The following is a 24,508-nucleotide window of genomic DNA, read 5'->3' as shown; positions in this document are numbered from 1 at the left end:
AGGAGCTTTGGTGCCACCATCTGCCATTGCTGCAGTGCATCTTGTAGATGGTACACACTGCTGCTACTGTGTGTCAGTGGTGGAGGTAGTGAATGTTTGTGGATGGGGTGAAATAAAACGGGTTGCTTTGTCCTGGATGGTGTCAAGCTTCTCGAGTGTTGTGGGAGCTGCACTCATCCAGGCACCTCCTAACTTGTGCCTTGTAGATGGTGGACAGGTTTTTGGGAGTCAGGAAGTGAGTTACTCGTTGCAGGAATCCTAGCCTCTGGCCTGCTCTTGTAGCCATAGTATTTATATGGCTAGTCCAGCTCAGTTTCTGGTCAATGGTAACCCTAGGATATTGATAGTGGGGGATTCAGTGACAGTAATGCCATTGAACATCAAGGGACAATGGTTGGATTGTGTCTTGTTGGAAATGGTCATTGCATGACACTTGTGTGGCACAAATGTTACTTCCACTTGTCAGCCGAAGCCAGGATATTGTCCAGGTCTTGCTGCATTTGGACATAGACTGCTTCATTATCTGAGGAGTCACGAATGGTGCTGAACATTGTGTAGTCATTAGCGAACATTCCTAGTTCTGACCTTATGATGGAAGGGAGGTCATTGATGAAGCAGCTGAAGATGGTTGGGCCGATGACACTACCCTGAGGAACTCACACAGTGATGTCCTGGAGCTGAGATGACTGACCTCCAACAACCACAACTACCTTCCTTTGTGTTAGATATGACTCTAACCACAGTGAGTTTTCCCCTTGATTCCTATTGACTCCAGTTTTGCTAGGGCTCCTTGATGCCACACTTGGTCAAATGTTGCCTTGATGTCCAGAGCAGTCTCTCTCACCTCACCTCACCTCGGGAGTTCAGTACTTTTGTCCATGTTTGAACCAAGGCTGTAATGAAGTCAGGAACTGAGTGGCCCTGGCAGAACCCAAACTGGGCATCAGTGAGTAGGTTATTGCTAAGCAAGTGCCGCTTGACAGCACTGTTGATGACTTCTTCTATTACTTTACTGATTATTGAGAGTAGACTGATGAGGCAGTAATTGGCCGGGTTGGATTTGTTCTGCTTTTTGTGTACAGGACATACCTGGGCAATTTTCCACATAGCCGGGTAGATGCCAGTGTTGTAGCTGTACTGGAACAACTTGGTTAGGGGCACGGCAAGTTCTGGAGCACAAGTCTTCAATGCTATTGCTGGAATATTGTCAGGGCCCATAGACTTTGCACTATCCAGTGCCTTCAGCCATTTCTTGATATCACGTGGAGTGAATCAAATTGGCTGAAGACTGGCACCTGTCATGCTGGGGACCACTGGAGGAGGCCAACATGGATCATCAATTTGGCACTTCTGGCTGAAGATTGTAGCAAATGCTTCAGCCTTATATTTTGCACTGATGTGCTGGACTGCTCCATCATTGAGGATGGGGATATTTGGGGAGTCTCCTCCCCCAGTTAGTTGTTTAATTGTCCACCACCATTCACGACTGGATGTGGCAGGACTGCAGAACTTAGATCTGATCCGTTGGTTGGGGGATCGCTTAGCTCTGTCTGTCACTTGCTGCTTATGCTGTTCGACATGCAAGTAGTCCTGTGTTATAACTTCACCAGGTTGAGACCTCATTTTTAGCTATGTCTGGCACTGCTCCTGGCACGCCCTCCTGATTGAACTAGGGTTGATCCCTTGGCCCGATGGTAATGGTAAAGTGGGGGGAATATGCCGGGCCATGAGGTTACAGATTATGTCCGAGTACAATTCTGCTGCTGATGGCCCACAGCGCCTCATGGAAGCCCAGTCTTGAGTTACCAGATCTGTTCAAAATCTATCCCATTTAGCACAGTGGTAGTGCCACACAGCACAATGGGGGGTATCCTCAATGTGAAGGCAGGACTTCGTCTCCACAAGGGCTGTGCAGTGGTCACTCCTACCAATTCTGTCATTGACAGGTGCATCTGCACCAGGCAGGTTGGTGAGGATGAGGTCAAGTATGTTTTTCCCTCTTGTTAGTTCCTTCACCACCAGCCACTGACCCAGTCTTGCAGTTATGTCATTTAGGACTGACCTGTTCCTCTGTGGTGGTGCTACTGAGCCACTCACAGCAATGGGCATTGTCAACAATGATTTCATGGTCATCATTAGATTTTTAATTCCAGACTTTTATTGAATTCAAATGCCACCATCTGCCATGGCAGGATTTGAACACTGGTCCCCAGAGCATTACCCTAGGTCTCTAGATTACTAATCCAGCAACAATGCCACTAGGCCATTGCCTGTCAGGGAAATGAAAGGTAAGAGGTCACATGATGAGACTTCCAGAAATACATCCAAGCAGAATTAGTTGGTTTACACAGCCCTATGTAGAGGAGAAACATGCGAGTTCTCCCCAGTGTCCTGGTCAATATTTATCCCTCAAACAACATCACAAAAACAGCTTATCTGGTAATTATAACATTGCTGTTTGTGGGAGCTTGCTGTGCATCAAATTAGCTGCCATGTTACAACAGTGACTATATTTCAAAAGTATTTCCTTGACTTGTATGTACTTAGTCAGAGATGGTAGCATAGTGGTAATATCACTGCATTAGTAATTGTGAAGTTAGTTGTCTGGGGACCTAGGTTCAATTATCACTATGGTAGTGGTGGAATTTTAAATTCAATTACAACAGAAAATCTGGAAGGCTTGTCTTCCTATTCATCATCAATTGTTGCAAAAACCCACCTTATCCACTATGCAATAGTTCAACAAGAGGGCTCTGCACCTCTTGCTCAAAGGGGTTTAAGAATGGGCAATAAATGCTGGCCTTGCTACCAATGCCCAAAGTTCCCAGAATGTTTTCATTTAAATCAGCGTTGGAGTGACATAGCAACGAAAGACCATTCAGCCCACCGAGCTTGCTCTGTCACTTTTGTAAGCCACAGTTTTATCATTCAATCCCAAGTTTCCATATTTTCCTCATACCTCATACAAATGTTTGACCGCAAAGGGAATCTAGGGGGTAGTGCGGGAAAGTGGGCTTGGAGTAAAAGATCAGCCATGATCTTACAGAATGGTTGAGCAGGCTAGAGGGGCCAAATGGCCTCCTCCTGCTCCTATTTCTTATGTTCTTATGATCCCAATTAACTATCTATCCACCCCACTTAGACTGTAAAAGTATTCATAATCTGAGCACTTCCTGAACTGGCCAGTGTCCGTGACTTTCACTATAGGGTTAATCCACTGTTAAATTTCATCAGAGACAATGGTACTGTTTAGAGACCAGAGGCATTTTTCTGCCCTGATCAATTAGAGTGAGTTGCAGAATAAATAGTTGGAAATGTCACAAAGGTTTACAAGTTGGCTTCTTCTCTCTAGCTTCTTGGAACTCACAGATCTGACATATTGTTGACAATGAGATACGGATTGCCCAGGATTCAGCTGCATGTGGGTCAGCCACACATTATTGTCATCTTCAATCACACTTGATGATGCAGTAGTGTTAAATGCCAGAAAACCTGACCTTGCCCTTTGCAACCAGCCTTCTCAAAGAGCACGTTGTTCCCCACAATACAGTTATCTGGCTCTGTCTGGGAGACAGTGTGCTGATCCTGACTGCAGGATGGTTTCCCCTCTGTACTCTGCTGTTTAATTTTTTAACCATTGCCCAGTCAAAAGTGTGAGTGGGTGACTTGCTTGAAAACCGCTGTCACTAAATTACACACAGTTAGTTGTGTAGATGGGGCAGAAAGTTGCAAGGAGGTGTTAATAGATTAGGTAAGGTGCTTAAATATTTAAAGGGTTTGATAGGGTAGATAGAAGCTATTTCCTCTGGTGGTGGGAGTCTTGAACCTTAAAATTACAGTAGTTTTGTTGAGAGATGTTGTCTTAGAATATTGCAGCACAGAAGAAGGCCATTCAGCCCATTGTACTCAGGCTGGCTTGAGTTATCCAAATAGTTCCACTCCCTCTGTTCTTTCCACATAGTCCTACACATTTTTCTTTTTCAAGTATTTATCCAATTCCCTTTCGAAGGTTACTTGTGAATCTGTTTCCACCACTCATGAAGTGTCAAGGAGCATTCCTTCACACAAAGGGTAGTGGAAATCTGGAACTCCCTCCCCCAAAAATCTGTCAATGCTGGGGATCCAATTGAAAACTTCAAAACTGAGATTGATCGATATTTGTTGGGTAAGGGTATTAAAGGGTATGGAACCAAAGCAGGTTAGATCGCATTAAGGGTACAGATCAGCCATGAACTAATCTAAATGGCAGAATAGGCCTGAGTGGCTAAATGGTCTCTTCCTGTTCCTATGCTCCTTAATAGCATTTGAATTCAAGAACGGTCTGCTTATATTTCCATCCAGATTAAGTAATCACTGTGTAAGGAATTGGAAGCTTGACCACATGCATTATCATCCTGTTGTACTTAACATTGGACCTCCAATAGATTGAGTTGCGACAATCTATTATTGATCCAGCACCTCCCCAAAAATTATACCAGCAAGTAATAACTTTACTGCTGATCCAGTCAGCAGTGAAATGACTCACTGGCAGCACCCCGAGACAGAAGCAATTTATTTTTAAAAGTATCTTTAAGTCAAAGCTGTCGAGACTTCTGCTTGTGCCCTGTCATGGGGCTAAACCAAATTCTGGAGGTACGAGGATCAAAGAATGACTGAACTGCATGGGCTCCCATGGTTTTTGACTGCATATACTATACAGAAATAAGAAATAACTTGCATTTTTTGTGTCTTTTGTAGAGTAAAAGGTTACCTTCCCCTACCTGAAAACTTTGACAAAATTCTGCACACAACTGTGTGAACTTGCACTCAGGTGTGATACTCTGCATTCGGAAGCGATCTTTCAGTCATCATAGACATCTGAAAGTGATTAAGTGAAGTCACTGACCTGAAATGAATTCACACAGCACTCAAACCACATCAGTTGTGAACACTTATTTGCTTGCAAACATTCAGCTGACATCACTGGTGTTCAATGACACGGAATGATGCTGAATCAGCTTTCAGCTAGCTTCAGCAGTGCTCAGCAAGTACTTTAGCACTGTTTAAGCAATAAGGAGCACCCAATACTGATGTAGCTAATGAAGTGACTATGATGCAATGTCACATGATTAAGTAACAGATCTGGTGGGAAGCAGGAGAACAACCTCGTGTAGAGTACTGAGATGTATATGGATCTGTAAATAAGCAAGAATGGTTTTTACGAATAACAGTCCATGGTAGTAACAAGCAAACCCTAAAGAAACCCCAAACCCAAGATCTGAACCCAAGATGAAACACCTTTCACAACCTCAGGACATCCCAAAGTGTTTTGCAGTCAAGGAAATACTTTTGAAGTCGGAAACACAGCAGTCAATTTGTGCGCAGCAACAAACAGAAATGTGATAATGAACAGATAATTTGTTTTAGTGATTTTATTTAGGGATACATTTTTGCATTAACTCAATTAATTTATCGGCCACCCCAATCCTGCAACAGACCACCATTAGTAAACAGTATTTGGAACCTCCCCTGATCCATTTTAGCACAGTGAGTTCCTCCACATCATTTCCCTGTGCTGCGGAACTTATGCATTCCTGTTGGGAGGCTGGGAGAACTGGTCTCAACAGTGCCAGCTCTTAGATTTTAAAACCTCCCTCCATGTCCTCGCCCTATTCCCTATCTCTGTAATCTCCTCCAGCCCTATAATTCTCCAAGATATCTGCGCTCCTCTAATTCTGGTCTCTTGAGCATTGCTGATTTTAATCAGTCAACCAGCGGTGTCTGTGCCTTCAGTTGCCAAGGGCCCCGCCTCTGCAAATCCCTCTCTACTCCTCTTCAACTGTCTCTCTCTCTCTCTCTCTTTCTCTCTGTCCTCTTTAAGACTGTGCAAGCTTTTTGTTACCTGATAATATCACCTTATGTGGCTCGGTGTCAAGTTTTGCTTGGTAATTGCTCCTGTGAAGAGCCTTGGGATGTTTTATTAAGCAAAAATGCTATAAAAATGCAAGTTGTTGTTGTAGAGTCACATCAGAATTAGAGGGGTGGACACTTGGTGGTGACCCCTCGCTCTCCACAGACACTCCCATCAGAATGCCATAACAAAGTGGTTCACACCCAACGTGACCTTTGATCCATCCCCTGACCCCATTCTACTCACCCCTCCTCCACCTTAACTTGCGTTCTCCTCCTGCGTTTCAAGTCCAAGATGCCACATTAGATCCCTCATTGAGGGGAGTGACAGAGGTTTCCACTCTTCAGCCTTACCAGGGCCCTATCCTCCACTGTAGAGAGAATATAGAATTGAGGCAGAGGTAAGTCCCGGCTGGTTCTTGGTCTCTCCGGTTCAGTGAGTTCCTCTCCTGATACTGCTGACCAGAGAGAGTCCTGAAAACCACAGGTTTGACCCCCAGCAACCTCCTGTTTTACTATTGTCTGCTGTTTTAATTCATGGAATCATAGAAAAGTACAACACAGCAGAAGGCCATTCACACCATAGAGTCTGTGCTGGATCTCCTGAGGATCAATCCAATTATTCCTGTTCCACTCTCTCCCCATATCCCTGCAATTTTTTCTCCTTCATGTATTTATCCAACTGCCTTTTGAAAGTTACTATTGAATCTGTAAACATTGAAACATAGAAAATAGAAGCAGGAGTAGGTCATTCGGCCCTTGGAGCCTGCTCCGCCACTCAATATGATCGTGGCTGATCCTTTTTCTCAACGCCATACTCCCACTCTCTCCCCATACCCCTTGGCGCCTTTAGATCTATCTATTTCCTTCTTAAATATATTCAGTGACTTGGCCTCCACAGCCCTCTGTGGTGGGGAATTCCACAGGTTCACCACCCTCTGAGTGAAGAAGTCCCTTCTCATCTCAGTCCTAAATGGTCTACCCCTTATCCTGAGACTGTGACCCCTTGTTCTCGACCCCCCCCAGCCAGAGGAAACATCATCCCTGCATCCAATCTGTCCATCCCTGTCAGGATTTTCTATGTTTCAATGAGATCTCCTCTCATTCTTCTAGACTCCAGTGAATACAGCCCTGGTCAGTCCAATCTCTCCTCATACGACAATCCTGCCATCCCAGGAATTAATCTGGTATCCATCAGGCAGTGTATTCCAAATCCTAACCACTTGGTATCTAAAAGTTTCTCCTCATGCCACCTCGGCTTATTTTGCCATCTTAACTCTGTGCCTCTGATTATCGAGCCACCTGGCTCTCTTTATTCACTTTATTTTAACCCTTCATGATTTTAAACACCTCTATCAAATTCCCCTCTTAACCTTCGCTGCTCCAAGGAGAACTCTGCTGTTTTATTTTCCCTCATGTATTCCAGATGTCCTAAGAACATGTTTCAAATTAGAAATCGAAGTCTCCAAAAGCAACCAAACCTCCCCCCACCCCCCACTCCCACTCCTCCCTCCGCACTGTGAAGAAAGCTGAACTTCATGTTCCTGTATAAATATCCATCAGGAATTCCACTGAAAAGAATAGAGCTTCCAATTTCTGACAAACTGCCATGTTGAATTCCATTCAGTATGCACACACTTCCCTTGTGGTGTGATATAAATATGGATTCATCAAGCGCAAATGAAACATTTTAAACACATCTCCAGTTTTCTGCATTATTGGTGCAGAGAAACAGGTCAGGCGACTATGTGGAGAAATGAACACCAGGCTAAACAACAACAACTTGTATTTATATAGCGCCTTTAATACAGTAAAATGTCCCAAGGCACTTCACAGGAACACTTAAGTATTGGGACTAAGACCTCACACTGTATATTTTTATAAAATATATTTCAATTAAATTTTAAAAACTGGACAAAGACCTTTTAAGATGGCTGAAGCTATGTCTGTCTGTGACCCTTGAACAAAAGGAGCTACCACGGCAGTATAGAAGAAACTTGAACCTCGTTATCTCTGAAGAGACCCTAATGACCCCCTTGTGAGCTGCAAGAACCAAATTCAAAGAGAACTAAATAAAGGCCACCTGCATTTCAGAACCCAGGCTGGCCAACCAGAGTCTATTAGTCTGCTAGGGCAAAGGGCCCAGTGCCCTCCCTTTCAATCCTTAATGGGTGAGATGATTAACCACCTCAGTGACCCAGATAAGGGATTCACGTCCCTTATCAAAGACAATGTGGAGAGGTGGGAGTCATGCAACATGGGCCTAGCTTGTGGACCAGTTATGTTGCCTTGTGGAACCGTAAATCTCAGCTTGCCATTTTACCATCTAACTAACAGCACAAGAAGGGGTCTGCACAGGTTTGAATAACTGGTCCCATCTACACTTTTTCTACAGGAACTTCTGTACTATTGCTGCAAGACGGATTCATCTATATGTGCCTATCTCATCATGGAAGTCAACCCTACTGAAAAATTACACAGCATCAGTTTTCAACCTGCCGACCTCTGTGAAGGAATACCACATTGGACCTTGATTCTGGACTCTGGACCCACATGAAACAATAATTATTTTCTCTGCAGTCTTTGCCCTATAAATCTTTCTTTTCTCTATCCCTCTTTTACTGTATGAGTCCACAGGGGTCTACATTCTGACCCCACTCCCATATTTGAATGTGTGTAAATAAATTAACCCTTTGAGTTCATCTTACCTTGAGTTTGCTGTGAGGTTATTAATAGAAATTGGATCACACCAAATCTGATAGGTTGGGAAATACGCCACTTATAAAGGGGAAATCAAAATTAAAACGCCTTTACAGACGGATGGTGAAAGGAGAAATCAGGGGTGGTTAAATTAACGCCTACCACAACCACCACCCCCTCCCCCCCCTCCCCCCCATCCACAACACTTGTCAGACATAATCTAACACTGAACCACATAAGGAGATATTAAGGTAAATGACCAAAAGCCTAGTCAAAGAGATAGGGGTTAAGGAGCATCTCATAGGAGGAGAACATAAGAATTTAAGCAATGGGAGCAGAAGTAGACCATTTAGCCCTTCGAACCTGCTCCACCATTCAATAAGGACATGGCTGATCTTCAACCTCATTCCACTTTCCCCAGCATCACCCCCTCCCCCCCCACTCCTCATATCTCTACATTCCCTAGAGTTCAAAAATCTATCGAGATCTGTCATGAGTATATTCAATGACTGAGCATCCACAACCTATTGTAGAGAATTCCAAAGGTTCACAACCCTCTGAATAAAGGCATTTCTCCTCAGCTTCATCCTCAATGGGTGACCTTACCCTTTACCCTGCAACTATCACTCCTAGTTCTAAACTCCCCAGACACAAGAAACAGTCTCTCAGCACCTATCCTGTCAAATCCCCTAAGGATTTGATACATTTCAATGAGCTCACCTCTCATTCTTCTAAACTCCATAGAATACAGACCCATTCTATTTAATCTCTCCTTATAGGACAGCCCTCTTACCCCAGGAATGATTCCAAATCTCCCCATATATGGCAAGTTTATCCTTACTCAGATGAAGAGATCAAAAGTGTACAGAGTGACCCGGGTGTGGTCTCACCAAAGCCCTGTACAATTGCAGCAACAGTCCTTACTCTTGTACTCCAATCCCCTTACAATCAAAGCTAGCATACAATTTGCCTTCCTAATTGCTGACTGTGCCTGCAAAATAACTTTCTGTGTTTTGAAAGAGAGTTAGAGAGGTTGGAGAGGAGGGGAGTTCCAAAGCTTAAGGGCCAAGGCATCCGAAGGCACAGCCACCAATGGTGGGGTGATAATAATGGGGGATATACTAAAGGTCAGAATTGGAGGAATTCAGAGCGTGGCAAGGCTGGAGACGTTTACAATGATGGGGAGGGGAGATCCTTGGAGGGTTCTGAACACAAAGGTCCAGATTTTCATCCCCAGGTTGGGTGCACAGAATCGGGAGATTTCCCGAAGCCGAGCTTTAAAAATGACCGCCCGCAGGTGGGATTTTCAGTTGGTGGGTTGGTGGCAGCTGAAATAGGAGTCAGAGTGGGAGACCCCAGAATTAAAGCACAGGCTACCGGGAGCAGAGGCGGGCTGGGAACAAGACCTCCAGCACTGTGTTTAAAATTTAAAAATTAAAACAAAAAACATCCCTCTAGCCCTCACACCTCACTGCCACCCCCCGCCCCACACTCCCAATGCCCAATCCAAGCCAACCTATGCCAAATTCATATCCCCCATCCACTCTCCATGGCACCCTCCCTTCATACCCCCATGCCAACTTAGTGCTAACTCATGCCAACCCATACCCCCCCACCCACCACCCTTTGCCCTTACCCTTCTCCATGCCAACCCACCTAGTATCCGCAGGTACTTGCTGGACAGCTTTGACAGCTTGGCTCTTCCTGGGCAGCTTGACAGTTCCTTGACAGCTTGACATTTCAGTAAAAAGTCCATAACTCAAGTTTAATTCTAATAATCCCAAAGTGTGCCTTAGGTCTCTCAAAGGTGTCCCAGGAAACTATCCAAATGGGCACTTTAACTCTTCAAAGGGATACCCTGGCTATCCAAAGAATCCATCAAGTTCATACCTCGGCTGACTTGGTCTGCTCTGCGCAATGCAGCTGGCATGGGAAAATCAGAAGTCCGTGGATGCAGCTGGTAATTTAAATGGCCAGCTGCCTCCACAATTTGTGCATGTGACTCCAGTCCCACCCCCACAAAGATGACAGGTATGGGGAGGGTGGGTCTTAGAAATTTTGGTCATTTCTGGGATTCTCGCAAAGGTGAAAACCCGGGCCAAAGATGAGAATTCTAAAATTCAAGGTGAATTTAAAGAAGGCGAGATTAGGAAGAGCGACCAGAAGCTTTGTCATAGATATGGTTTTAACTATATCTGGGCATCATCCTATAGTTCATGGGGTGAATGCACACTTAGTGTGGCACTCCTGAACTGAGAGGAGTGGATAAGTGGCTATTGAAGGAGGTCACTGATAATGGTCATCCACTGACCTCTTTCAAACTATGGAATCGTGTGGCTTCAACCTTTTAGTAAGTAACAGAGATTTCATATTTCTTGGCTTTTTTAAAAAAGCTGCCAGTCTCTACTGAGATCAAAGCACATGCAATCTCTCACAAACACTCACTATCACACACACAATCGCCCTCACACACGTACACACACAAAATCACTCCCTCACATTCAGTTGACTCACTGCTAGGCTCCCAAATTCTCTCTCTAAACCTCTCTGCCTCTCCACCTCACTTTCCTCCCCAAATCCTACCTCTTTAACTAAGCTTCTCATCTTCTGTCCCAATAACTCCTTGTGTGACTCGGTGTCAAATGTGAAGCAGCTGGGACATTTTACTGGGCTAAAGGTGCTGTATAAATATAATTGTTGTTTGAATTATTATCTAGGGCCAAGGGCTGAAGTGATGGTCCGACACATACCTATGGCACAGCTTAGGATCCAGTCATTGTGTTTCCATCCACTTTTAACCAAAGTATCTCTAATCCCAGAAATAAATGTCATGTCTTCTGCACTCACTTCAGTGATTTTAAGCTTGTTTGACTGATTAATCTCCTCTCTGTACTCGGAATACAGGTCCAGATTTTTGAATCCAACTCTCCTGACACACGTCAAGAGCCCACATTGGGAAATTTCACACTCCCAGCCTGGGCTTTTATGAACATTATACAGACCGGCAGTGTGGAATTTCCCGATAGGGACTCGGTGTGTGACAGGAACATGGAAGTGGGAAGTCCAGGCTCATGTTTATTTTCCCTCCTTTTTTTTTCTGATCTAATTCTCTTTCTGTTGTGAAGAAAGGTCCAGCCTGAATTGTCTGGATCAGCCGAGTGTTGCAGCATTTTCTGATTTTGGTATTGCCGCCAGTCCCAAAACCGAGTGCAGATTGTAGTAAGAATGAACAGATAGGAGTTTGGTGACTGGTGAGTTTGGTGAAGAGGCGAGGAGGTGCTCCTTTCTTTTACTTTTTTCACCCTCCAGTATTTGGTTTTTACTTCGATGGAGTGGAAGAAGCTGATTAGTGAGTAACTGGTAAGTTATTTTCTACCTATAATAAATAGTCTATAAAGTTAAGGTAGGGCAGGGTAGCTCAGCTGAGTGGAATGTACAACCTGTGGTATATGGGAAGTCATGGACACACCATGTGTCCGAGACAAACACTTTTGCAGGAAGCGTCAGCAGCTACAGAAGCTAAGTTCCAGGTTTCTGAACTCGAGCAGCAGCTGGAGTCATTGTGCTGCATCCACGACACTAAGGATTATGTGGTAGCACATTTAGGGAGATGGTCACACCGCAGGTTAGGAGCATGCAGGCAGAGAGGGAATGGGTGACCGCAAGGCAGTCTAAGAGAACAAGGCAGGTAGTGCAGGAGTCCCCTGAGACAATCTCGCTCGCTAATCGGTTTCCCATTTTGGATACCAGTGAGAGCAATCGTTCCTCAGATGATTACAGCAAGAGCCAAGTCTGTGGCAGCACGGGTGACTCAGCTGCACCGGAGGGGAAGGAGAAGAGTGGAGGAGCAGCAGTGATAGGCGATTCGTTAGTTCGGGTAAAGGCAGGCATTTCTGTTGCCATAGATATGACTGCAGGATGGTGTGTTGCCTCCCTGGTGCCAGGTTCAAGGATGTCTTGGAGCAGCTGCAGGACATTCCTCTGGGGGAGGGTGAACAATCAGAGGTCTTGGTCCACGTGGGTACCAATGACATAGGTAGGAGGAGGGGTGAGATCCTGAAAGCGGATTTTAGAGAGCTAGGAAGGAGATTAAAAAGCAAGACCTCAAAAGCAGCAATCTCAAGGTTACTCCTAGTGCCACGTGCTGGTGAGCATGGAAGTAGGAGGATTGAGCCATTGAGCATGTGGCTGGAGAACTGGGGCAGAATTTTACATCCCCTGGGCAGGCACGTGCCCGACCCGATCTTGGGTAAAATCATGCGAGATGACATTGGGCGACATCATCGCGCACTAGCGCGATATTTCGCTCGGTGGGCGGCACAAAAGTTGGACGCGCGCCCACCGACAATTAAGTGGGCAACTAAGCCCATTAATGGAGCTATTGCCTCCAATTTTTCATGGCCTGTCCCACCTTACGGCTGGCAGACAAGCAAATCGGCCAGGCGGCCTTTACATTTTTCATCAAACCTCATCCAAGGGCGGGATGAAATTTCCGTTATAAAATAAAAATAAATATCTGTGGACAGCAATTTTATCAGTTATATTATCAGGTGCTTGATTGTGAAGCACGGACCTTTTCTTTTTATCAGCTTTTCAAACCTTTACTTGATCATTTGCAGGTCTGCAGCCCCCTGAGGTAGCTGTCTGCCTTCAGGGAGCTTTCTCGCTGCACTCACCCGTACCCACGGATGTGTCATCGTCTGCCCTCTCCCTGCCCCCACCCTGGCAGTGCTGAGCTTTAATTGGCCAGCGTGAAATCCCGGTCAGGGGCCAATTGTGGTCAGTGGCCTGTTTCCCATCTGCTCCCGGGCCCGCCGATCACGAGCGCCCGCCAAGGGTAAAATTCATGCCCTGGTGCAGGAGGGAGAGCATCAGGCCCTGAGGCATTGGGACCAGTTCTGGGGCAGATGGGACCTGTAAAAGATGGACAGATTGTATCTTAGCAGGACTGGGACTAACAGCGAGATACACTAGTGCTGTTGGGAGGGTTTAAATTAGATTGGCTGGGGAATGGGAACTTGAGACGGTATTCGAGGGAAGCAAAGCTGGTAAAGGGAGTAGAAAAGTAGTAAGTAACACTATTAGAAAGGTGAAGCAAAAGCACAAATCAATTAGAGTCAAAATGCGGAGTAATGTTAAAAATTCAGAATTAAAGGCACTCTATCTGAATGCACACTGCATTTGCAACAAGGTTGATGATTTATATGCACAAATAGAGTTAATTGGGTATGATCTAATTACCAACAGAGACATAATTACACGATAACCAAGATTAGGAACTGAATATCCAAGGATATTCATCATTTAGAAAGGATAGGCAAAAAAGGAAAAGGTGAGGTAGCACTCTTAATAAGGGATCAGATCAATAAGTTTGTGAGAGAGCATCTTAGATCAAAGGATCAATATGTAGAATCAATTTTGATGGGGCTAAGGAACAGCAAGGGGCGGAAAACATTGGTAGGAGGGTTTATAGGCCACCAAACTGTAGTGGTAATGCTGGGCGCAGTAATCAGGATATCATTGATGCAGTGAGTGTGGGGCGGGTGATACAGTAAAAATGGGTGGCTTCAATTTACATATAGACTGGGTAAACCTCATCAGCATGAATGCTGAGGAGGATGAATTTCTGGAGCATGTATGAGAAGGATTTCTGGAGCAGTACATTGAAGAAACAACTGGGGATCGGGCTATTTTAATTTAGTATTGTGTAATGAGAAAAGGCTAATGAATAATCTTTCTGTCAAGGAGCCTTTGGGAAACAGTGACCATCATATGATAGAATTTCACGTTAAGTTTAAATGTGATATAGTTCATTCTGAAACAGGGCCTGAATCTTTGGCTCGGCGAGCGGGGGCGGGGCCCGATCGCCAAGGTGTAAAATGATGCGCAGTCATGTCAGACGGGTGTCCTGACGTCACCGCGCGTCGTTTAGATTTTTAGTTCGGATGGCACACAGCTAAGTCGCCTGCACACCCGCCGAAATGTCAAAGGCCATGTAAATATCAATTAAACTAATAAACTGAGCTGCCCGTCCAACCTTAAGGTTGGCGGGCAGGTGAAGAGCCCAGGCAGCCTTCGCATTTTTCATAGAACCTCATCCACGGGCGGGATGAGGTTTCATGATGTGTTTATAAATTGGATAAAAATTTTAATGAAAATTCATTGACATGTCCCAGCTCATGTGACACTGTCACATGACGGGAGATGTCTTAAAATTTTTTCTTTTCTTTTTTAAAAGTTTGGGAGCTTAAACTAATCTCCCTGAGGCAGCCCTGTGCCTCAGTGAGATTTCCGTGCTCTTTCGTGGGCATGTGCGAAAAAGCGCAGACCCCAACTCAGGGAAACCACCACCAACGCCCCCCCCCCCACCCCACCCTGCACAGGGAGCGCTCAGTGCTTCCGGGCGCACGTCACGCTGGGTGGGCCTTTATTGGCCCACCCATGTAAAATGGCGACGCCCCCTCCCACATGAGGGAGAAGTTAGCTATGGTGGATTGGGAAAATACACAAAGGTTTGATGGTAGACAGGCAATGGCCAGGATTTAAAGATGTACTACATGGTCTACAAGAGATATACATTCCTCTAAGGAACAAACACGAAATGGGAAACATGAATCAACAGTGGTTAACAAAAGAAGTTAAAGATTACATTAGAGCAAAGGAAGTGGCTTATAAGGTTACCAGAAAAAGTGGTAAGCCCAACGATTGGAAATAATTTAGAACCCAGCAAAGGAGAGCCAAGAAACTGATTAAAAAAGAAAGAGAATATGAATGCAAATTAGTGAGAAACATGAAGGCAGGCTGTAAAAGCTCCTTTAGGTACATGGAAAGGAAAAGATTAGTAAGGACAAATGTGGGTCCATTACAGGTGGAGACAGGAGAATTTATATTGGAGGCCAGGGAAATGGCAGAGAAACCAAACTTTGCATCTGTCTTCATAGAAGAAGATACAGAAAATCTCCCAGAAATTCTAGGCAACCAACGGACTTGTGAAACTGAGGAACTGAAAGAAACTCGTATGAGTAAAGAGATGGTAAATGAAAAGTTAACTGGATTGAAGGTTAATGCCCTCGACCAGATGAGCTTCATCCCAGAGTGTTGAAGGTGGCTAGATAGCGAATGCATTGGTGGATATCTTTCAAAACTCTATGAATTCTGGAAAGGCTCCTGCAGACTGGAAAGTAGCAAGTGTAACCCCACCATTGAAGAAGGGAGGGAGAGGGAGAATGGAGAACTACAGACCTGTTAGTGTGACTTCAGTAGTAGGGAAAATGTTAGAATCCATTATAAAGGTTCTAATAATTTAGAAAGTAATGGTAAAATTGGGCAGAGTCAACATGGATTTATGAAAGGGGAATCATGTTTGACCAACCTGTTGGAGGTTTTTGTGCATGTCACTTGTAACATAGATACAGAAGAACCAGTGGATATTGTTAGGAGATAGCGATAGTTTAAGTTAGTTATATTTGTATTTGTAGATGTTAGGAATGAGTTTTAGCTTTAATATTTAAGTTTGATTTGTATTTCTGTATCTGTGTGTTATTAAAAGGTCAAGTTGAATTTAGTTTCACTTTAAAAGGTGCCTGCATTTCTAACAAGAGTTTACGACTGTAAGAGAAGGTAAACAGACACAGGAGTAGAAAAGCTAGGCTGTTGCCTAGCAACAGGGGTCCAGGGAGGTAGGCCTATCCCACAGACACACACAGAAGAACCTAGAAACAGCAGCTTTTGAATTCAATTTGAACACAGCTGCCAAACAGAAGCAACCTAGAAGGGATGGATAGCTAGTCCAAGCTGAAGTTGGTTGAAAGTACCTGCCAGGGAGACACTGCAACAAAGAGGATAGATAGCCAGGCCCAAGTGAAAGAAGGAAGTCCCCAAGAATCCAGGGGAGTGGAACAGGAGAAAGTCCCAAGCAGACCTTCTAGCCAAAGGAAGGACAGGAACCTGGAAAAGGGCCTGTTAAGTGAAGCTTCAAGCTTAAAGCTCCAAGCTGCAGGAAGCAGAGTCAAAGCGATATAAAGGCTTGTGAGAAGCCAGAAGGTCCAAAGAGGCAACTGAAGGTCTATAACTCTTTGCTATGGGCATTTGAAGCAGTGTTGTGTGTTGACAGCTGATTCAGTGAGAGAGAGTGTGTGAAAGAAAGCTTGAACTCATGTGGTGACCCAGAGGAGAAGAATATCGGAAGGAGAGTTCGAAATCCTGGAGGTGGATCTTTGCAGAAGGCATCAGAGAGAAAGCGTCGGTTTGGGAGAAGATTGCAAGATTGCGAGTTCTTGGAAAGTGGAGTTTGGAAACCCTTGTGTGAAAGACAGAATTCAGTGAGACTGGTTGGCTCATGGTGTGACAAGCGTCTGGGGAGAGTTGAGGAGAGAACCATAGCATCTGTCTGGGGTGGCATCTGTCAAGATCTCAGAGTGCGGTGCATCTGACCACAGGTTGCCAATTGGTTTACATGGATTGCGTACCTACTGTGAACATTATAGTGTATAAGATAACTTTTGTAACTTGTGATATCCTTACAAATCTGTATATATCTGTAAAGGGTGAAGGAATATTGTGAATAGTTCATCTTTTCTTATTAAATAAATGTTTTATTCTTTTGTTAAAAGTTCATCAGCTGACCCCTGTGCCTCTGTTCAGTAGCCACTCTCCACGTATCTAAACAAACAAATAAAAGTTAGGATCTATCAAGCTGGGTTCCACTCTGGGATCAGGCTTGTCCAGTGGGAACCTTAGCTGGGAATCATAACAATGTGGTGTATTTGGAGTTTCAGAATGTTTTTGATAAGATCCCACACAGGAGGTTAGCAAATAAAATAAGAACACATGAGATTGGGAGTAATATACTAGTACGGATTGAGAATTGCTTAACAGGCAGAAAGCAGACAGTAGGAATAAAGAGATCATACTCAGGATGGCAGGCTGTTACGAGTTGGGTACCGCAAGGAGAGGTGCTAGGTCCACAGCAGTTCACAATCTGTATAAATGATTTGGATGTGAGGACTAATCGTAATATTTTCAAATTTGCTGATGACACCAAACTGGGTGCGAACATAAATTGTGAGGAGGAAACAAGGAGGCTTCAAGAAGACCCGGACAAGCTAAGTGAATGGGCAAGAACACGGCTGGTGGAATAGAATGTGAATAAGTGTGAAGTTATCCACTTTGGTAGAAAATACAGAAAGAGTATTGCTTAAATAGTGAGAGGTTGGGAAGTTTTGGTATCCAAAGGGACCTGGGTATCCTTGTTCATGAATCACTAAAAGCTAGCATGCAGGTGCAACAGTCAATTAGGAAGGCAAATGATATGTTGGCCTTCATCACAAGAGGATTTAAGTACAGGAGTAAAGACGTCTTCATGCAATTGTATAGAGCCTTGGTGGGACCGCACCTCGGGTATTGTGTACAGTTTTGGTCTCCTTATCTAAGGAAGGCTGTACTTGCCAAAGAGGGAGTACAGCAGAGGTTCACCAGACTAATGCCTGGGGCGGCAAGATTGTCTTATGAGGAGATTGAGGAGATCTGTATTTTCTAGAGTTTCAAAGAATGAGAGGTGACCTCATTGAACCCCAGAAAATTCTTACAGGGCGTGACAGGGTGGATGTAGATGAGATCTTTCCTCTGGCTGGTGAGTCTAAAACCAGGGGACATACCTTTCAGGATAAGGGGCAGGTCATTTAGGATTGAGATGCGGAGGAACTTCTTCACTCAGAGGGTGGTGAATCTTTCGAATTCTTTGCCCCAGAGGGCTGATGAGGCCCAGACACTAAGTATGTTCAAAACAGAAATTGATGGATTTCTGGAGCCTAATGTCATCAAGGAATATGGAGATACCGTGGGAAAGTGGCATTGAAGTGGATGATCAACCATGATCTAATTGAATAACAGAACAGGTTTGGTGGGCTGAATGGCCTACTTCTGTTCCTATGTTCTTCCTATGCATTCATCAGCAGGTGGTGATACTGCACTGCAAAACTTTACTGCTTTGTACAGCTCGACACCACCATCTGCTGGCTGAAATTGGCACCACAATGAACAGCAAGGAAAAGTTAAACGCTCTGGGCTGAATTTTTACATTTAACACTGGTAAAATTCTACGCTTTAAAACCAAGAGTTGCAAACTCCCCATTGCTTAGAGAGTTAATTTGCATAACTCCTGTCACTAATGATGCAAGGTGCTGAATATCTGAGGAATGTTCTCATTGTCAGAACAGACCTGCTGTTTAAAAAAAAACAAATGAATGGGGGAAGTGATGAGAAAGGGCTGAATTAGATTGGTTCATATTAGCACACGTTTCACTGAAGAATGTTAATAAATTAACTGAGCATCCTCTTACATTTCAGGAAGATTGCTGTACCTGACCAGAGATAATGATTAGGTAGCCGTTTCACTGAGCCCCTCTGCTCTGTCTCCCAGTGTGACCCTATCACTTTGAAAAGTCGACCACGGGAGCTCAGTGAGGAAAGTGTTGGAGTCACCAGGTCTGGAGGTGATAACGACAGGAAAAAGGTGCTGGATGTGAGATGGGGGTCCAGTGATAGTAATAAGCAGAAATGAAGGAGAACTGGGGAACTGTGGGACATGGGAGCAGAGAGGGGAAGATTGGTCCTTTCGGGTGTGAGGAAGGAATTTTGTTTTCATTCATTCAGGATGTGGGCTTCGCTGGCTGGGCCAGCATTAATTGCCCATCCCTAATTGCCCTTCACAAGGTGGTGGTGAACTGCCTCCTTCAACCGCTGCAGTCTCTATGGTGTAGGTACACCCACAGTGCTGATAGGGAGGGAGTTTCAGGATTTTGACCCAGCGACAGTGAAGGAACGGCGATATATTTCCAAATCAGGATAGTGAGTAGCTTGGAGGGGAACTTCCAGGTGGTGGTGTTCTCATGTGTCCACTGCCCTTGTCCTTGTAGATGGTAATGGTTGTGGGTTTGAATGGTGCTGCCAAGAGCCTTGATGAGTTCCTACATGCACTGCTGCTATTGTGCGTCAGTGGTTGAGGGAGTGAATGTTTGTGGATGAGATGCTGATCAAGTGGGCTGCTTTGTCCTGGATGGTGTCAAGCTTCTTGGAGCTGCACTCATCCAGGCAAGTGGGGAGTATTCCATCACACTCCTGACTTGTGCCTTGTAGATGGTGGACAGGCTTTGGTGATTCAGGAGGTGAGTTATTCGTCACACAATTCCTAGTCTCTGACCTGCTCCTGTCGCCACAGTATTTATATGGCTAGTTCAGTTCAGTTTCTAGTCAATGGTAACCCCCCCAGGATGTTGATAGTGAGGGATTCAGCAATGGCAATGCCATTGAATGTCAAAGAGACATGGTTAGATTCTCTCTTGTTGGAGATGGTCATTGCCTGGCACTTGTGTGGCATCAGTATTAAACTGAGAGGGAGTGTGGCAGGAGATTGTCAGTACGAACTCTGGAAGAAGTGTCAATTTGAAGTGAGGGTGTCAAGAGAATAATGTAAATTCCCAATTGCCATGGAAACGCAGTATTGTCACCCAATATCTGGATTTCCCTCTCAGGTTTTCATGTTCTGGGTGCAGAGTGAGAAATGGAAACACAGAAGAAATCCCAGCTACAGACTGGGAAACAGGTGAAGAGATGGAGGATGCTGGGTGGTTTGACTGACTGAAAGAGGGAATAAATGAAGGAAGGAGAGACACATGATATTTAATTCAGTCTTTATTTTAATCCTCTGACATTTTTTAACAATCTGGAATTGAAAGCTAACCGCAGTAATGGTGATCATGAAACTATAATCGATCGTCGGAAAAACCCATCTAGTTCACAGATTTCCTTCCTAAAAGGACATCAGCCATTGTTACCTGGTCTGGCCTACGTGTAACTCCAGACTCAGAGAATGTGGTTGACTCTTAACTGCACTCAAGGGCATTCGGGATTGTCAACAATTGCTGCAATTTGTGTAATTGATTCGTGTTATGGCTTACATATAAAACTATTTCTAAACAATCCTGACATGGCTCCAGAGCACAAGGGAGATAGTTTTCTATCTTTTCTATCTGTGGTTCAAAGATAAGCAGGGGAATTATTTTGATGTCCTGCCCAATATCTATCTCCCATTCAATATAATGAAAAACAGGTTAACTGGTCATTTGTCTCGCTGCTTTTGTTGGGTCTTCCTGTACACAAATTTGCTATTACAAGTGCATATACATCAAGGTGCTACATAAATGGAAGTAGATTTTGTTTTTTAAATTACTATATGTTACAAAAATATTTTGAGAAGCTACTGAATACAGCTGTAAGGAAGTTTTAATCAAAATGCATGCAATAATTAAAATATATTATAATATATTATGACCTGCACTAAGATATGTCTAACTGGTAACTGAATGAAATGATGGTTTATTCTTATCCTTTTAAATCTAGAACCTAGGTGCATTCTCTAGCTAAATTAATGTGATGTTTCCTCCTTCTGCTAGCTTTCATGGTTTCATATGAAAAGACTTTAGGCCAATCTTAGTCTGGTTTCTAGTGGATTTGTTTGTAAACCATAATGTGCCCAAGGGTTGGTACCAATTATATGAACAATGCAAGTGAGAGTCGTTGTCATGAAAGTTCATAATTTTCATAGGCCAGAATTTTCCCGTTGGACTGTGGGGGAGGGCCTCACACGCCAACGTGTAAAATGACATGCGATGACGTAGGGCAAGCGACCCAATGTCACCCCGTGTCATCACGATATTTAGGTGGGCGGGCTCGCGATGTTCTCTGATGCGCGCCGGCCATTAATTAATCACCCAGTTAAGGCCCATGAGGCGGCAATTGGCTGCTATTTTTCAGGGCCCGTGCAATCTTCAGGCCATCGCACGGTCGCAACGGGCAGGCGGGTAGGAGACATTTATATAAGCCTCATCCATGGGTGGGATAAGTGGGGTTGCGAATGTTATCTTTCAGGTTTTTAAATGTGAAAGTTACTGATACTTGCCTGTGTGAGCAGGGATACTTTAAAACTCAAACCAGCTACTTGGGCAGGAGCAACAGCCTTCAGGTCAGCACTCTACAGTTAAGATCATTTTTGGGGCCTGCAGCTTTCAGGAAGCCTTCACTTAGCTTGGCAATGGGAGTTGTGCTCTCCACTGGAGGCACCTCCTCTGAGGAGGAAGGGAGGGCCAGAAGGGGGAGGAGGCCAGGAGTCCACATTCAGCCTCCAGAGGAGCCACCTTTGGGAGGAGAGGCGTAGGCACAAGGGGCGCAGGGCCAACAGGAAGTCCAAGGCAAAAGGGGCCGCAGAAGGCACTGCTATCCTGCTGCCAGGGTATATAGGCAGCGAAGCAGCTACCTCGATATGTCTGAGGTGCAGTGCCGAAGGAGGCTCCGACTCCCAAGGGAGACAGTCACCTATATCTGTCAGGTGATGATAGCATCAGCAGGTGAGCCCGGTGCATTCATCTACAGGAAGGGCTTCCACTCCATGAACGTGCAGATAGTGTGTGACCACAGGATGCTGACTCTACAAGTCTGTGCAAGGTACCCAGGCAGCTCCTACGACGCCGACATCCTCAGACACTCCCAGGTGCCGGGGCTCTTCAGTACACCAGCCTGGCTGGATGGATGGCTGCTGGGTGACGAAGGCTATCCCCTCAGAAGGTGGCTCATGACGCCTCTCCGCCATCAAAGAACAGAAGCTGAGCAGCGGTACAATAGGAGCCACGTCTCCACAAGAGCTGTGGTGGAGAGAGCCATCGGTCTTCTCAAGATGCGCTTCCGCTGCCTGGACCGCTCAGGGGGCGCACTCCAATACCCCCCAGATTGTGTGTCGCTGATAGTGGTTTCATGCTGCACTCTCCACAATCTGGCGCTGGAAAGGGGCGACGCAGTGGACAAGGAAGACGTAGACGCAGTTGCTCCAGATGCACACGATGAGTCCAGCAGTGAGTCCAAAGATTAGCAAGGACAGGAGAACACTGAGGGTAGACGTTGACCCGGGCATACTCCAGGGAGGTAGGGACACCAGGGAGGCTGGTAATGCAAAGAACCTTCAGCTAGCGCACCACAGATGGACCTCCAACACACGCCAGTGCTGCAGGCTCCATACTCGATACCTGAGTGCTAAATCTGCGGATAGTAACATTAACTAATGCCCTTGTCAATAAAATTCAATGTCAAACAACTCGCTCAAAACATCATGGGCTCCCGTCCACTTGCAGAAGTAAGGAATCACCCTGAGGCATGGCAACATGTCAAAATTTATTGAGAGAACAAAAGTAACTTCATAAACCAAAAGGAAAATGTATTGGACGTCACTCCAAGTCTTCAATAAACTACTATTGGCCAACATAAGAGCACTAGTGAGAACCCGTGGTGTGCCTAAGGTATCTTCAATCTATGCTTACAGGTGCTACGTCTAGGTGCTGTCCCCTCGCTGGCACTGGCATCTGAGACAGCCTGCTGACTCTGCTGTCCTGTTGGCCTCCATGTCCTTGGTGGACGTCCTCTGGCCTGTGGAGCCTTTGATGGCCCCGCCTGGGAGGGAGCAGCCAGTTCCACAGCTGGCTTCTCCTCAGTCACCGCAGCCTCATTGGATGCCACGGTACTGGCAGAGGGGCGGAGGAGCTGCTGCCCTCATCCGGAGCACTCTGAGAGGAGCCCGCAGAGACGACAGACAGCTGCTGCGCCAATGTGAGGTCACTGCAGACCTCCCTGTCACCGCAGATTGATGGGCACCGAGCTGGGATACTTGGTGCCCAAGCCATCTCCCACAGTGGCACTGGCCAGCTGAGGTCAATGCCACTGTGAGGGCTTGCTGATCCAATCGCAACCCCAGGAAGCCCTGATTGTTCTCCTGGAGCAGCCTCTCCATGCAAGTTGCCACCCTCTCCATGGAGGAAGCAAGGTGCTCAGCCATGAGGCTCATTGCATCGGTGATGCTCCACATGGACCCCTCAAGCACGGGCACCATGCCACGCATAGCCTCATGTATCTCCACCAGATCGTCCTGCATACCCTGCTGCACTTCCAATGTTCGCTGCCTCACGGACAACTCCAGAGGCACATCATCAGCCACCGACCAAGGATGTATCTGGTCCCCAGCAGTCCTCTGACTGCCGGCACCCTGGGCACTCTCTGTCTCTGCTCGCACCCCAAGCGAGTGTGAAGTGCCCTCACCGCCGTGCCCCGGGACACTAACCGAAGATCTAATTCCCGCCGAGGTGCTAGTCTCTGCGCTGGTGCCTGCCTGGCAGAGATGGTGTGACGCTGGTAAGTAGGTTTCCTCTGGGCTTCTCAGGGGTGAGAGGTGGGCCCTCTGCCTCCTCCTCCTGGCCCTGCTCCGGTGATGCTGAAAGGAAGAACAAGGTAATTTGATTAGTTAGGTGTAGACAATGTCAATTTGCATGCTGCTCCCCGGATTAGCATGCGCTCATCCTTCCATAATCAATGTTGCTAACTTCAACCACTGAGCATTCAGCAGTGTCATGGCTGCTGGGACACTCATGGTGACCTGAGTGCTCGCCAAACACACCTTCCTGCGGCACCCCGGCCTCACCACCACTGGTGGACCTGGGGACATGGCGCCTCTCCAGATCCATGACCTGCTGCTCAAGAAGTGTTAGGGTGGCAAGTTGGGCCTGGCCTCCACCAGTCCGCATCCGCTCCGTGGAATTGTGAACAGTCTTCTCCTGAAAAGGAGAGAAGAGCATTGATCAGTCCAGCCTGCACCTGAATTCCCATCGCATCCCTGCCAACCCAGCCAGAGTGGGACATTGCAGGACTCCAGTTCTCCGTTACCCCGCAGCTGCCGCACACTCATCCAAAGAAACCAGGGCTGAACCCCCGCCTTGCCCAAATACTGCCTCCTTCACATGTGGGACTACAAGGTGTTACTTTGCTAAGCAAGGAGGCACAAGCACATGGAGCACAAAGACCAGATGATGGATTGATGCCCCTC

Source organism: Cetorhinus maximus, chromosome 21 (assembly GCF_964194155.1).
Source record: "Cetorhinus maximus chromosome 21, sCetMax3.hap1.1, whole genome shotgun sequence".
Lineage (NCBI taxonomy): Eukaryota > Metazoa > Chordata > Chondrichthyes > Lamniformes > Cetorhinidae > Cetorhinus > Cetorhinus maximus.
This window is presented reverse-complemented; position numbering follows the sequence as displayed.